Source organism: Oryctolagus cuniculus, chromosome 1 (assembly GCF_964237555.1).
Source record: "Oryctolagus cuniculus chromosome 1, mOryCun1.1, whole genome shotgun sequence".
Classification (NCBI taxonomy): domain Eukaryota; kingdom Metazoa; phylum Chordata; class Mammalia; order Lagomorpha; family Leporidae; genus Oryctolagus; species Oryctolagus cuniculus.
This window is the reverse complement of record NC_091432.1, coordinates 5,733,123-5,748,795: the sequence shown is the minus strand read 5'-3', so window position 1 is coordinate 5,748,795 and position 15,673 is coordinate 5,733,123. Positions and strand designations below refer to the sequence as shown.

Below are 15,673 nucleotides of genomic sequence, written 5' to 3'. Positions count from 1 at the left end.
CATCTCAAAATAGTATTTATTTCAGTTCTGAATGTTTTCTGAAGTTTCTATAAATGCTGTCGTACTGTCAGGTACCTCCGAAATGTTCTTGGAAAAAATGGAATTAAAAGATGATTTTGGTGCGAAAAACAATGTTGAAATCCATGCATGTGAGGAGTCTTCAAAAAGCTCATGGAAAAAGTGCATTCTAAAAACTAGATATTTGAACTTTCTTTTTGCAAATACATATTTAGATAGATATACATGAGGTTTGTTTATTCTGAATGGCAGAGTAACAGAGAGGGAGAGACGAGATCTTCCGTCCGCTGGTTCACTCCCCAGATGGCCGCCACAGCCAGAGCTGGGCCAGGCCAGCGCCAGGAGCTGCGTCCGGTCTCCCACATGGGTGCAGGGCCCAAACACCTGGGCCATGTTCCAGCTCTCGCAGGGAGCTGGATCAGAAGTGGAGCAGCCGGGATGTGAACTGGCGGCCGTATGGGATGCCGGCTGTACCTGCTGCGCTACGACGCTGGCCCCTGTTTGTGTGCTTTTTAAAAAGAAACATGAAGATATTCAGACTCTATTTTTTTTTTAATGTTTTTAATTTATTTACTTATTTGAAAGATAGGATGGAGGAGAGAGAGAGAGAGACAGAGAGAGAGAGAGATCTTCCATCTGCTGGTTCACGTCCCACAGGGCTGCAGTGGTCAGGGGTGGGCCAGGCTGGAGCCAGGAGCCAGGAGCTGCATCCCGGTCTCCCACACGGGTGCAGGGCCCAAGCACCTGGGCCGTCCTCCACTGCTCCCGCAGGTGCGTGAGGAAGCTGGCTAGGAAGTGGAGCAGCCAGAACTGGTCCTCTGATAAAGTGCTGGGGGCAGCTTAGCTCACTGTGCCACAGTGCCGGCCCCTAAATACATCTTTTCAATCTACTTTGCATGGACTTTTTGGAGTCCCTCGTGTGTGTTCTGTGACTTCAGTGTTTTCTGGTTTTTAATGCTGGGTCGGTGTTAAGCTTGTGAGTGACTGTTGTGTGGCAGCTGTGGTTTCACTACCGGGCAGTGTAGTGTGCAAGAACGGCTCACGGTTCGCAGGAAGGAACGTGGGGTGAGCCGTGGCCTGCGGGGTGCAGATCTGGAGGCTCCCTGGGCAGTGCCAGCCTCTCTCCTGCCTGTGGTCTTGTGTTCCAGTGTTCACTGATTGACACTTGGTTTTTCCTCTGCCCTTCCTCAGGGAAATCAGGATCCACATTTGTTTAGTTGGCTTTGGCCAGAGCCCCAGCACAACACCGGGCCCAAGGGAGAGTCACTGAGGGATGCCGTCCTGTGGCTCCCGAGAGCCTCTCTTTGTCCTTCTGTGTCCAGCAGGCCCGTTTGTGCAGAAGCGTCGGGTCCGACTCTCTCGGACATGAGACCACGGTGTCCCTTTGCCTGCGGGTCCCGGTCGGTCACATCTGTCTCTCTGGTGACATTTGGACAGTCGCCTCCAGTAGCATGAGCCGGCTGATAAGAAGTTGCAGCAGAGGGGCTTAGGTGACAGTCCCCAGTCGCCGCTGCCCTGAGATCCCGGTCACTGAGATCCCGGTCACTGCAATGGATTACCAGCCCGAGAAGCAGCCGGGGAGCCTGCCAAAGTGGCTGGTTGGGTTGCCACACGCAGGGAGCCTGCAGCTAGGGCACCGTTCCTGGCCGCCCCGGGGTGGGTCTGTGGTCCTGCTCTGCTTCTCCAGCCGGTGCCCGTGCCGCCCTTGGGCTCCCTGGAGCCTGCTGCTGTGTCTTCAGGATGGAACGGAGCGCCCTGCGGCCTGCTATTGGCCCTTCCGATGGTTAGAGTCTCCCGGTTGATTGCAGGTCTCCCGGGAGTACTTGTTCGCGTTGCTTAGACTCTGTTGGCAACTTGCAGCGCTCTGTGGGTGCAGGGTTGGTGTTCTCGTCCCGTGTAGCTGTAGCAGACACAGACGTGTGAGCAGTGGACACTGAAGGAGTGCGACAGGATTGTGGCCCTAGGGGCAGGTCCTATCCTGCCCTGTGCATCCTTATTCTATGCGTGCGGATGTTACGGCCGGCGTCTCTACCTGTGCCGAGAACTGGGCGTGCGCAGTCAAGTGTTAGGAAGGCCACTTTTCTTAGTGCCGGTAGAAATAGCATTTGCTTTAGGAAAAAAAAATACTGTTTCCTTTATTGGGTATTTAAATAAGGGAGGCCTGTGGCTGCTGCTCAGGTGTGCTTTCCTCTAACGTCTCCCGAATGCCTCCAGAATCACGCAGGTGCCGGGAATCACGCAGGTGCCGGGAATCACGCAGGTGCCGGGGCTCTAGGACTTGGGCAGCTTCTGCTGCTCTCCCAGGTGCATTAGGGAGCTGGATCGGAAGTGGAGCAGCCAGGACTCAAACCGGAGTCCATATGGGATGCCAGCACTTCAGGTGGCGGCTTAACCCGCTGTGCCACAGCGCTGTTCATTATTATTTTTAAGATTTATTTATTTGAAAGTCAGAGTTACACAGAAAGAGAGGCAGAGAGAGAGAGAGAGAGGTCTTCCATCTGCTGCTTCACTCCCCAGATGGCCATAACGGCTGGAGCTGTGCTGATCCAAAGCCAGGAGCCAGGAGCTTCTTCCGGGTCTCCCACGTGGGTGCAGGGGCCCGAGGACTTGGGCCAGCTTCTGCTTTCCCAGGCCACAGCAGAGAGCTGGATCGGAAGTGGAGCAGCCGGGACTAGAACCAGTGCCCATGTGGGATGCCGGCTCTGCTGGCGGCAGTTTTACCTGCAGCGCCACAGCATTTTAAAGTCTTCATAGGTGAATAGCAAACCACAGTCGTCTTAAAATAGCTGAACTATTGTATTCATTGCCGTTGTCACCAGCTTTTAAAATGAAAGATGAGCGCAGTGCCCTTGATCAGGAAGTCAGACACTTCAGGAGGAAGGCGAAAAGAAGCCGGTTCCGTCAGCTGTGAAACGCAGTTGGTGTTCAAGATTCTGGGGGCTGGCGCTGCGCTGCAGTGGGTTACAGCTCTAGCCCACAGCGCCAGCGTCCCATAGGGGCAGCAGCTCGAGTCCCGGCTGCCCCACTTCCGATCCAGCTCCCTGCTAACGCGCCTGGGAAAGCGGAGGACCAGCCCAAGTGCTTGGACCCTGCACCCACGTGGGAGACCAGAGCAGCTCCTGGCTTAGGTCTGGCCTAGCTCCAGCAGTGCAGCCATTTGGGGAGTGAACCCGTGGATGGAATCTCTCTCTCTCAAACTTTGCCTTTGAAATACAGGAGTGAAACCTTCCTGGGCAAAAGCGTTGGGCCTCTGGAAGGTGGGCGTCGCTGAGTGAGGGTGCGGGGAGGTACTTCCCTGAGGGCTGCCGGGGGAGCAGGACGGCACCAGCAGGCCAGGCCCAGGCGTTGCTCTGTGTTCCGGCTGCTCACCAGGACGGGCTCTTCCTCCTCCTTGTTTTTGCGTTGATGAAGCAAATGTAAAACAGGATATACGGAGGCAGTGGAGAACGCACTTCTTAAATGAGAGCTACAGAGTAAGCGTAACGGAGGCAAGAAGAAAGCTGGTGGCCTCTCTGTTCTTTCCCCAGCAGTGAAACCTTGAGAGCATGTTTGTGCCTGAGGAGATCGGAGTTTGCGTGGTGAGCGTTGTGATGGCATGGCCTCTCTGTCAGGGTAACGCTATCCTCTGTCCCTGCGGACGCTCAGATTCCGCAGGTTAGAATGACTTTGGCAGAGGCCGTTTCACACGTATTGACTTACAGATCTCCTGGACACATTAGTGGTTATGTGATTTCTTTTTAAGCTGGTTTTCCAATTTTTTTTTTAAAGATTTATTTATTTATTTGAAAGGCAGAGTTACAGAGAGGTAGAGTCATAGGTGGGGCAGGGGGTAGGTCTTTCCTCTGCTGGTTCACTCCCCAAATGGCCACATCGGCTGGAACTGGGCCAGTCTGAAACCAGCAGCCAGGAGCCGCCTCCAGGTCTCCCACATGGATGCAGGGGCCCGGGCCATCTTCTGCTGCGTTCCCAGGCCACAGCAGAGAGCTGGATCAGAAGTGGAGCAGCCGGGACTGGAACCGGCCTATGTGGTTTGCTGCACCACAGCGCTGGCCCCAGAGTTTTCCAGTTCCTAAGCTAGGCCGTGAGCTGCCAGTGGGAGGTGTGAGCTGGAAATGTGTGGGCCCCCCCCCTCAGGCAGGTGTCCCTGTGTTGGCCTGGACGTGCAGGTATCGTAGGTCAGGAAGGTGTGGCGGGTCCTCGGCCTGGCTGTGTCTGTCCCGTCCTGGACGCCTCCGAGGGTCTACCACTGTCTGAGACTGACATGCAGTGAGTGTTGGCTGGTTTCCCAGCACGAGGTTTAGAGTGGAATCCAGGGCTTCCAAGTAAAATCAGAGTTTGAAGTTGGCCTTTCAGAGGCCTGCGCAAGGTGGTTGGGTTCTAGGTTGGGGAGCGCCGTCGGGACCCGCCTTCTCTGGCGCAGATCGGAGAATAACCAGGACAGCCCTCGCTCTTAGCCTCGGCGCGGAGGCACCGGCTCCAGGCGTCGCCCCTCACAGACGGATGCTGCGCAGCCTGCCCGGGGGGGGGGGGGGGGAACCAGGGAAAGGCCCGAGTCGCAGCTTGGGGACTCCCCTCAAGGGCGGCTTCTGGCTTCTTTACCTGGGAAAGCCCAGCAGAGAAGCGAACAGATGACAGGTTGTTGTTGCTTAGCTTATATAACTTGTGGAGGATAGTTTTGTTTTCTTTTTAAATGCTCCTTTGGACCTTTAGTTGTGCGTTTTAAAGCTGTGCTGTTGGAGCCAGCGTTGTAGCATAAAGCTTGCACCTGCAACAGTGGCATCCCATATGGGCTCTGGTTCGAGACCCGGCTGCTCCACCTCCAGTCCAACTCCCTGCTAATGGCCTGGGAAAAGCAGCAGAAGATGGCCAAAGTGTTTCGGTCCCTGCCACCCACGTGGGGGATACAGATGAAGGTCCTGGCTTCAGCTTGGCCCAGTGCTGGCCATTGCTACCACTTGGGGAGTGAACCAGTGGATGGAAGATCTCTGTTTCTGTCTCTGTCTCTCCCTCTCTGTCTCTGTCACTCTTTCAAAATAAATAAATAAATCTTAAAAAAAAGATCTGTCTAATACAGTAGCCACTAACCACCTGTGGCTGCTTAGATTAAGTAAAATAAAACTTTAAATTCACTTCCTCAGTTGCAGTAGCCCCAGTTCACGTCACATGAGTGGCATGTGGCTAGTGGCTTCCATTGCATGCACTCTCTCTCTTTTTTAATGTTTATTTTCATCTACTAGAAAGGCAGACTGTCAGAGATTTTACATCTGCTGGTTCACTCCCCCGCATGCCTGTAGCAGGCAGGGCTGGGAGAGCCAGGAGCACCATCCAGGTCTCCCACGTGGGTAGCAGGGCCCAGGTACTTGTTCCATTACCTGCTGCTTCCCAGGTCCATTGGCAGGAAGCTGGATTGGAAGTAGGGTGGCTGGGGCTCAAACCAGGCACTGTGACAGGGATGCAGGCGTCACAGGTGGCGACCTAGGCTGCTGTGGTTGGCTCCCACCTGGGCCACAGGAGGCCCTGTAATACCTCACTGTTAGGAGAGAAAATGGCCCGCGTGTTTCTTCCATTAATATTCGTGGTTTCTGGAGAAAATATCTGCAAACTATTCATCTGACAAGGGATTCCTATCTAGAACGTATAAGGAACTCAAACCACGTAACAGCGGAACAAATAGTCTGATTAAAAATGAATACACATTTCTCAAAAGAAGACATACAGGTGGCTGGCAGGTGCACAGAGAGACGCTTGACATCACGGTTGATCGGGGAGATGCAAGCAGAGCGCACAGGGAGACGTCAGCTCGCCCGGTCACCAAGGCTGTCATGCAGACGACAGTGTGGCAAGTGCTGGCAAAGGCGGGAGAAGGGGCCGCTAACCCACGACCGTTGGATGGTGAATTAGGGTGGCCGTCTGGAGAACGGTGTGAAGCGCTGGAAGTGGAAGTGCCGTGACCCAGCAGTCCCGCGAGTGGGCGTCTCTCCGGGGGAGGGGCTCAGCCCGTGGAGACGCCCCACTCCCTTGTGGTTGCAGCACGGTGCACAGCTGCCGAGGAGGGAATCAGTCCAGATGGTCATCAGCAGGTAGAAGGCCGAAGAGAACCTGCTGTACACGTGCAGCGAAGTGTTCCGTCAGGCAAGAGTGAAATTCTGTCATTTGCAGCAGAATGGATGAAATTGGAGGCTGTTATGTTGCGGGAGAAGTTGGGCAGGGAAAGACAGATACTGCGCGTCCTCACTGCCATGTGGGAGCTGGAGAAGTTGATCTCGGGAGCAGTGGCTGCGAGCTGGGGGGTGGAGGAGAGGGAGGGAGGGTTAACAGGTGCCAGGGTGCAGGTGGGTAGGAGGAGCAACGCAGCAGAGTAACGGCGGCCTACAACTGTTAAATACAAGTTTCAGAAGAGAGGCCTTTGAATGTTCCGAACACAAAGAAATGGTGAATTTAGATTAAGGTGGGGATATGCTAATTTACCCTGCTCTGATTGTTACACGGTGTATACATGTGTCCATGCCACACCATGCCCAGTAAATAGGTACCATTGCTATACATCTGTTAAAAACTGACTCGCTCTGTCTTTCCCTCTCTCTCTCTAACTCTGCCTTTCTTTTCTTCTTCTTCTTCTTCTTTTTTTTTTTTTTTAAGATTTATTTATTTACTTGAAAGTCAGAGTTACAGAGAGAGAGAAGGAGAGGTAGAGGTAGAGGTAGAGAGAGAGAGAGAGAGAGAGAGGTCTTCCATCCGCTGGTTCACTCCCCAACTGGCCATAATGGCTAGAGCTGGGCCAATCTGAAACTAGGAGCCAGGAGCTTCTTCTGGGTCTCCCACCTGGGTACAAGGGCCCAAGGACTGGAGCCATCTTCTACTGCCCTCCCAGGCCACAACTGAGAGCTGGATCTGAAGTGGAACAGCCGGGACTTGAACTGGCGCCCATATGGGATCCCGGCACTGCAGGCGGCAGCTTTACCCGCTACACCATAGCACCGGCCCCTTTTCTAATTCTTCTTCTTTTTTTTTTTTTTTTTTTTTTTTTTAAATTTGAAAGAGCTACAGAGAGAGAGCGAGAAAGGGAGAGAGAGAGCCTCTATCCGCTGGTTCACTCCCCAGATGGCCACAGTGACTGGGGCTGGGTCAGGCTGAAGCCAGGAGCCAGAAACCCCAGCCAGGTCTCCCATGTGAGTGGCAGGGGCCCAACACCTGGGCCATCCTCTGCTGCCCTTCCTAAGCCACCAACAGGGAGCTGGTGCAGAAGTGGAGTGGTCAGGACATGAACTGACACCCACATGCGATGCTGGCATAGCAGGCAGCGGCCTAACCCACTGTGCCCCTAACTCTGCCTTTTAAATGCATACATCCATACATATATACATTCATACATACGTGCCCTGAAAGAGTTGTGGGAGTTTTGTGTGTTTCTTTTTTTAATTTTTTTTTAAAGACAGAGAGGGGGAGGGGGAGGGGGAGGGGGGGGGAGGTCTTTCATCTGCTGATTCACTCCCCAGTTGGCTGCAACAGCTGGAGCTGTGCTCATCCTAAGCCAGGAGCCAGGAGCTTCCTCCGGGTTTCCCATGCGGGTGCAGGGGCCCAAGGACTTGGGCCATCTTCTGCTGCTTTCCCAGGCCATAGCTGAGAGTTGGATTGGAAGTAGAGCAGCTGGATCTTGAACTGGCACCCATATCCGATGTCGGCACTGCAGGCGGCAGCTTTACCCGCTACGCCACAGTGCTGGCCCCCAAAATGATTTTTTAAAAAAGATTTGTCAGACAGTTACAACAGCTGGAACTGGGCTGATCTGAAGCCAGGAGCTTCTTCCAGATCTCCAACATGGGTGCGGAGGCCCAAGGACTTGGGCCATCTTCTGCTGCTTTCCAGGTGCATTATGGAAAGTGGAGCAGCCCGGACTCGAATCAGTGCCCGTATGGGATGCCGACACACCAGGTGGCAGCTTTACCCACCACACTACAATGCTGGACACCGAAATTATTTTTAGATAATGGGATTGTGTGATTTTAATGTTTGTCCTCATTTTTTGGGGGTACTTTCTTTTCTTTTTTCTTTTTTTTTTAAGAAGAGACAGAAAGGTCTTCCTTCCATTGGTTCACTCCCCAAATAGCTGCAATGGGTGGAGCTGTGCTGATCGGAAGCCAGGAGCTAGGAGCTTCTTCCTGGTCTCCCACGCGAATGCAAGAGCCCAAGGATGTGGGCCATCCTCCACTGCTTTCCCAGGCCATAGCAGAGAGCTGGATCAGAAGTGGAGCAGCCGGGACTAGAACTGGTGCCCATATGGGATGCCAGCGTCGCAGGCGCAGGATTAACCTGCTGTGCCATGGCGCTGGCCCCAAGGGGTAATTTCTAAAACTTGCGTAATAGCTGTATTGCAGACTAGTAAGTTATTTTTACAAGACTTATTTATTTGAAAGGCAAAGTAACGCACACACATGCGCACACACACAGTGACACACAGGTTGATCTTCACACCTGCTGGTTATGCTCCAGATGGCTGCAAAGCCAGGTCTGCGTCAGGCCAAAGCCAGGAGCCTGGAACTGCACCGGGTCTCCTGTGTGGGTAGCAGTGGCCGTAGCACTTGGGCCGTTCTCTGCTGCTTTCCCAGGTGAATCAGCAGCCGAGGCGGCTCCGGGGTGGGGTGGGGTGGTGGTGTTGGAAGTGCGGCTCACCCTGCTGCGTCGCTGTGCCGGCCTCGGTAAACGTTGTTTTACGGATCTTGACTCTGAGCACAGCACACTAATCACAACTGAGGTGTCATTCAGAGCAGTGAACTTTATGACTTTCAGGTTGTAATAAAGCTGTAAAAAAGTGCGTGTTGAATGAACACTGGGTGGGTGAGAAACGGGACCAGATTTGCACTGCGTTCACCGTCGTCTTCCTGGGTTCTGGAATTGCTTGTTCATCTTGATTGATAGTGAATGGAGAGTGTCCTGGACATTCTGCCCTGTGCATGGGTGATGACAGTGCGTTTGACGGTAGATTTATTTGTTTAATGGTTATGCAGACTGTTTTGAACTGTGAAGTTTTTTAGGTGGACTAAAGGTTAGAATATTCTGGGTTTAATTCTGTCTTCTGTTTCTCTGAGCCTGGGCACTGTCCTTCCTCCTGTCAGAGACGTCTCACCCTCGCTCTCCCAGCCGAGCCTGGGCGCTGTCCTCCCTCCTCTGAGAGACGTCTCACCCTCGCTCTCCCAGCCAAGCCTGGGCGCTGTCCTCCCTCCTCTGAGAGACGTCTCACCCTCGCTCTCCCAGCCGAGCCTGGGTGCTGTCCTCCCTCCTGTCAGAGACCTCTCACCCTCTCCCAGCCGAGCCTGGGTGCTGTCCTCCCTCCTGTCAGAGACCTCTCACCCTCGCTCTCCCAGCCGAGCCTGGGTTCATCCTTCAGCCCGTTCAGTACTTTGAGCTCTGTGAGCTGGAGTTGCACGAGGCTGTACCGGGTTATCGGCAGAAACGCTCTTTAGAACTGTGTGCGCCTTAGAGATTCACTCTGTGTTTTCCAGTGACCGGGTATGAAGGAGGGGCGGGTCACCCTGGTTCCGCCGTGACGCTACCCCTGGCTCGTGGACGGTGTCCGTGCGTCTCAGAGCCTCGCCGAGAGCAGGCTCTCCCTGGCACACCTTGGGAACAGTCGGCAAATCAATTGTCTCAGGGATTTTAGACTGGTTTCTGTGCTTAGATTTAGAAAAGCGTTTTTTCAGTTGTTCAAAACGTGTTTGTGTGTATTTCAGTTTTCTTTTGTTAAAAACATTCTTAGTAGAAGCTTTTTTAAAATAGTTTAAAACACAAAGGGCTTAGGCCATCAGTCATCGTTTGTTAGATGCCTCCCTTCCTTGTTTAAACACTCCAGATGGCTGAAGGGCTTAGGAAGCTTTTCTCCTCTGTTTTCTGGCACCTCCCACACACACTGCATCTACCAAAGTACTACAGAAAGTTCATGGAAAAATGGAATCCAAAGGTAAGTTCATTTTGGTGCCAAAAAAAGAAAGCATCCTCGTCGTGCATCTGCCGTCCTCTGCCGCCGGTCTTGCAGAAGGCAGCGCCCGGCGACGGTGGAGAACAGGTCACATCTCCTCTCCTTCTCCCCATGACCTTTCAGCCAGCCAGCAGGTGCTGGGGTGTGTGCCCGTGAAGCCCTTGATTTCGGGAAGTTCACGTTAGGGGCGGAGGGGGAGGGGATAGGAGAGCCGTCAGACAGCTGTCCGTCACGCTCAGGAGAGCATCGCGAGGTGGCCCCTTAGCTTCTGCTGCCCGCCCTCCTGTCCTGGGCTCTGCGCAAGCTGTGCATAGGCGTGGTGCCCTGCCTTAAGGTTTTTTTTGTTTGTTTGTTTGTTTTTTTAAGATTTATTTATTTGAAAGGTGGAGTTACAGAGAGGCAAAAGCAGAGAGAGAGAGAGAGAGAGAGAGAGAGAGAGAGAGAGAGATATCTATCTATCTATATCTATCTTCCATGTGCTGGTTCACTCCCCAGATGGCTGCAGCAGGCAGAGCTCGGCCAATCTGAAGCCAGGAGCCAGGAGTCTCTTCCTGGTCTCCCATGTGGGTGCAGGGGCCCAAGCACTTGGGCCATCCTCCACTGCTTTCCCAGGCCACAGCAGAGAGCTGGATCAGAAGTGGAGCAGCCAGGTCTCGAATTGGCACCCATAAGGGATGCCAGCACTGCAGGCAGTGGCTTTACCCAGTACGCCACAGCGCCGGCCGTCTGAAGGCTTTGGCACTTCCCTCTATCTGGGAGGTTCTTCCTGGATCGGCACGTGGCTGCCCCCGGGTGTCACTCAGATCTCTGCTGGCCTACCTGCCTCCAAGGAGGGCTGGCCTCACCTGCACAGCCCATGCTGGAAGTCCCTAAGGCTTCTTCATGTTACTTTTCATTGTCTGCAATAAATGTGTTCATTTATTTAGTGACTTCAAGTACACTTGTCAAATTAGTGACGCTGATTTTTCATACGGTGCCTGTTTGTCGTGGTTGTTGAACAGGTATCTTCCCGTTCATCCATTTCAGGAATGTGTGTTGAGGTCTCCGTGCCCAGCACTGATGCGGGTGCCGAGCAAGCAGAGACAGACCGATGAGAATGTGCGTTCTCTCCCAGAGTCTGTGTTCTGGCGGTGGCAGCCAGGTGGTGGACAGGCAGGTGGTTAGGTCTGTGCTGAGTGGCCGGATAGGAGGACAGAGTGGGGAGGGCTCTGTGGATGGGGCTGGTGGGGGTGGCATCTGAGCTGATGCCCAGCGGGCTGAGGGCTGCAGTCTCCGTCAGGGGCGGGTGCTGCGAGTCCCCCTCTCAGAAGGGGAAACCGAGGCCCCAGGAGGGAAGACAGTTTTGTTAGGACCACACAGCTTAGAGGTGCGTGGAGCTGGGGCTTGTGTGGCACCCCAGGTCCTGTCTGGTTCTCGTGGTTGAGGGACAGCGTGCAGGAGCCTTGGTGAGCTGCTGTGTGCCCTACAGGCGGGTGGAGGCTGTGGGGCGCAGTGGCTGAGAGCGTGGCTTCTGAATCCACCGTTTGACATTTGTGTGACCTTGGGCAAGTTACTGAACCTCTCTGACGCGTCCATTTTCTCCTCTATAAAGCGGACACAGTGACTACCCCATCTCAGGGTTGTCATCAGGATGAAGTGAGACTCAGACGTGGTGGCTGCGTATGCGGCCCGCAGGAGCGCTGAGTGAACATTAGCTGTGACTGCTGCTGTCTTTCCTGCCAGTTCCATTTCTCTGTCCCCCCCCCCCCCCCCCAATGAAACCTGCTTTCTAGGATCAGGGAGATCAGTCACAGGCTCATCTCAGGCACGGATCCTGCCACCCCCAGGCCGATCAGACCAGAAAGTCAGAGCGAAATATTTTGGTTTTGTGAAGCAGCGCCCGGGCAGGATCCTGTTTCTACATCCTGCTGCTTTGTGAGCGGAAGCCCGGTGCAGGTCCCGCCTGCAAACCACAGCTTTGTTTTGAGCCGGCTTCACATGACAGCGTCCCTGTCGCACCTGCTGACTTCTTAGCCCTGCGTCGGCAGCCAGAGAGCAGCGGAACTGCCTCCCAGCCGCTCATTGCCAGTGAGAGCTGACAGCTCTTGGAAAGCGGATACTCAGAGTTGGTATCTGTATCGTCTTTTCTCAAGTTTTTCTTTTTGTGCCTCAAAAACTGGTATTCCACTCTCAGAGGAGAAATGCGAGGCGTTTACAACCCCACCCGAAGCGCGTGGACTTCTGCGTGTGTGCTTTCTCCTCTACAGATGGGACTGCTCGTCTGCTCATGAGTGTGTAAACCCACGTGCCTTCCTGGGAGTCTGGGTGTGATGAGGAATGGGGTCCTTGGTGTGGATGTTGGGGCTTAGGGAAGAATGAGGCATGTGGGATAGAATGACTTACTTTTTTTTTTTTTTTTAAGATTTATTCATTTATTTGAAAGTTAGAGATACAGAGAGGAAGAGGCATAGAGAGAGAGAGAGAGGTCTTCCATCTGCTGGGTCACTCCCCAGATGGCCGCAACAGCTGCGACTGGGCCAATCCGAAGCCAGGAGTCAGGAGCTTCTTACGGGTCTCTCATGTGGCTGCAGGGGTCCAAGGACTTGGGCCATCTTCCACTGCTTTCCCAGGCTATAGCAGAGAGCTGGATCGGAAGAGGAGCAGCCGGGACTCAAACCAGTGCACATGTGGCGGCAGCTGGAGGCTTAACCTAAAACGCTGGTCCAATGTTTACTTTTTTACTTCTGTTTTTCTTTGCCCGAGTTGCTGTCAGCGTGCTCTCTTAAATGGACGGAAGAACCTGATAGTTGAAAATGTTAAGAAGGAATTGGGGGACGGTGTTGTGGCCCAGCGGGTTAAGCCGCCACCTGCAACACTGGCATCCTATATCAGAGCGCCCGTTTGAGTTCTGGCTGCCCCACATCAATCCAGCTCCCTGCTGATGTGCCTGGGAAGGCAGTGGCTGACGGCCTGAGCGCGTGGGCCTTTGCCACCCACGTGGGAGACCCACATGGGGTTGCTGACCCCTGGCCCGGCCCTGGCCCGGCAGATGGAAGAGCTTTCTCTCTCTCCCCCTCTCTCTTTGTAACTCTGCATTTATTTCCAAAAAATGAAAGTGAGTGGGCCCTGAATATGAGGCAAGAAGTAACCAGCAGAATAATCTGAAAGCTTTAGGGTCAGGGTCAGGGGTGTTTTTGGGGTGAAGAAGAAAAATGCTTGCTTTTCTCTTGGTCTGGATTTTGCTGTCCTGGTTGGGCCCGGGAAGGTGTTTAATTTCTGAAATCTTAGGGAGTCAAAAATCCTGTCGAAGAGACATTGAGAGATACAAAGCAAGTTTTGTGTTGGGGTTGGAGCGCTGCAGTATGCCTGGTTAAATTTGGTTGAGCCCCTGTGGGCAAGTCATTTTTTTCCCCTGATATTTTAAAGTGAGGATACTTAGTTTTTTTTTTTAACCTCACTGATTTGTTATGAAGGGAAGAAAACGCATATAAGGTATTGGAGCATGTGTTCATGGAAATCACTCACATCTTTGGGTAGTGTCAGTGAAACCATGAACATGACAGTGTATATTTCCACCACAGTAGCCCTGATTCTTATTAGTCATCATTTGTGTTGTCTTCACAAGTAGGTTTTTTGTTTTTGTACTCTGAGCTCATAGACAATGGAATGTGCCAGTGTATTATACTGTAGGCCTATTGTTGAATAAAATTGACACCTCAAAATGGAAAAATGTGGAATGCAGTCCAGCATTCTGTCCTCTCTGGCGTGCACCACTTTTACTGTGGATGAAAGTGCATAAGCAGCTCTGAGACCAGGGTCCTCTGGGAACATGGACACTCTTGTGGCTGTTAATGGGTTTAATTGTACTTCCTCTCTGCCACCAAAATGTGCCATAAATTTGTTTATGCCCTTGCCTTTAATGGGGAGAACTGTTCATGGAATGTGTGTAATAGTATTATTGCTTTGTTTCTATTACTTGGAGACTCCTCTGTCTTTCCCTTAAAATAAACACGGAAAAGGATTGCCCGTTAATCCCTTTGGCCGAGTTTCCCTTCTTTGGAGAAAAAGGAAGGCATCATCTCACTGCGGACGCGAGCTGGGGCTGGACGCGGGCACGGCCTCCCCCATCTCGGCTGGGGCCGTGCCCTGTTGACTGACGTCCACGAGGGCTGACCGGTCGGGCGGCCTCAGTGTGGTGAGGCTTCATGTTCTTAAAGTCCATTTAAGTGAACATTGTAGGAGAATGTTTAGGGTGAAGGCTCCATCTGGTTTTTGTCCTTTATGTATTTCCTCCTATTATTATAACTGCTGTAATATCTTTAGATGCCAGAAATGCCTTGACTTTAACATTTGATTTCTCATTTGGCCTTACCCCTCTGTCTGGGTTTGGATAAGGCCGTGCAACTTCACCTCCCTCTGCCTGGTTCACTCGTTTAGTCAGAAGACACTGAGCATGGACGGGTTATGTGCCAGTCACTGTAAAATGTGCCGGAAACAAAACGGGCAAAGGAGCTTGCCTCCTATGGACCCAGCCGGTGGCAGATAGTGAACGAGTGAGTGAGCCAATGGTAGGGTGGGGTCGGTGGACAGGAAGTGAGAGTGTTACAGTTTTAAACAGTGGTCTAGAAAGCCCTCAGAGACGCTGGGCAGGCCACATGGGGACGTGTTTATGCCAAGTGCATTTTATGGGAAGGACCTTCTTGGCAGAGAGAACAGGAAGCGCTGGTGGGTTCCAGGAACATCCATGAGGCCACGTGGCTGAAGCCAAGTGACTGAGGGAGAGGTAACAGGAGATGAAATCAGAGAATTAAAGGGACAAATCTTGTAGGCCGTTAGGGGACTCTGGCTTTGACCTTGAGTTAGACTAGAAGCCACTGGGGTTCTGAGCCAAAGAAGAGACGTGACAGCATCTTCCATCTTGCCTGCCGCCTGGGCTGAAAGCCTGTGGGATGGGTGGCTGTTGTGATGAGCCCAGGGGAGCTGAAGTTGGCCTGGGAGGGGTGGGTGGAGCCGACAGAGTGGTCAGATCCAGGGTAGGTTTTCAAGCCTAAAGACTTTGCTTATGGACTGGATTTTTTTTTTTTTTTTTAAGATTTATTTATTTTGAAAGAGAGAGAGGAAGAGACACAGATAAAGACCTCTGTTTTCTGGCCACAACAGCCAGCACTGGGCCAGGCTGAAGCCAGGAGCCAGGAGCTCCATCCAGGTCTCCCACATGAGCGCAGGGCCCCAGATACGTGGGCCACCTTCCGCTGCTTTTCCCAGGCGCGTCAGCAGGGAGCTGGGTTTGAAGTGGAGCAGCTGGGACTCGAGCGGGTGCCCATGTGGGATGCTGGCGTCACAGGCGGCAGCTTTACCTGCCACGCCACAGCCCTGGCCCCAGCGAATTGGATTTGAGGTGTGACAGAAGCCAAGGATTTAAGGGTGACTCCAACATTTCATGTCACTTCTTTGTGTCTATTTTCTGTTTTCTTGTTAAAAATCATTGTCGACTGTTGTCATCTTTTTGTCCTGGTGACTTTATGTGGGAACAGGATCTGTCCAGCAGAGCTCTTGAAGGAGTTTGTTTCCACTTCGGCTAAGTTGTCATTAAGTGCAAATAAATTTGAGAGTTCATCGGACGGTGAAATGACCGATAGGTTGGCTTCTGATCTGTTGAAACCTAAGTGACTGGTTCTATGCTGCAAGCCGTGACGGAGCTGT

The 15,673-nt window shown here is 52.8% G+C and overlaps 1 protein-coding gene across 2 annotated transcripts in view; it reads left to right on the top strand.

Annotated features, from left to right (window-relative positions):
- PACS1 (phosphofurin acidic cluster sorting protein 1) overlaps positions 1-15,673 on the top strand; it is a 156,285-nt gene that overhangs the window by 1,300 nt on the left and 139,312 nt on the right. The gene's annotated exons all lie outside the window — the stretch shown is intronic.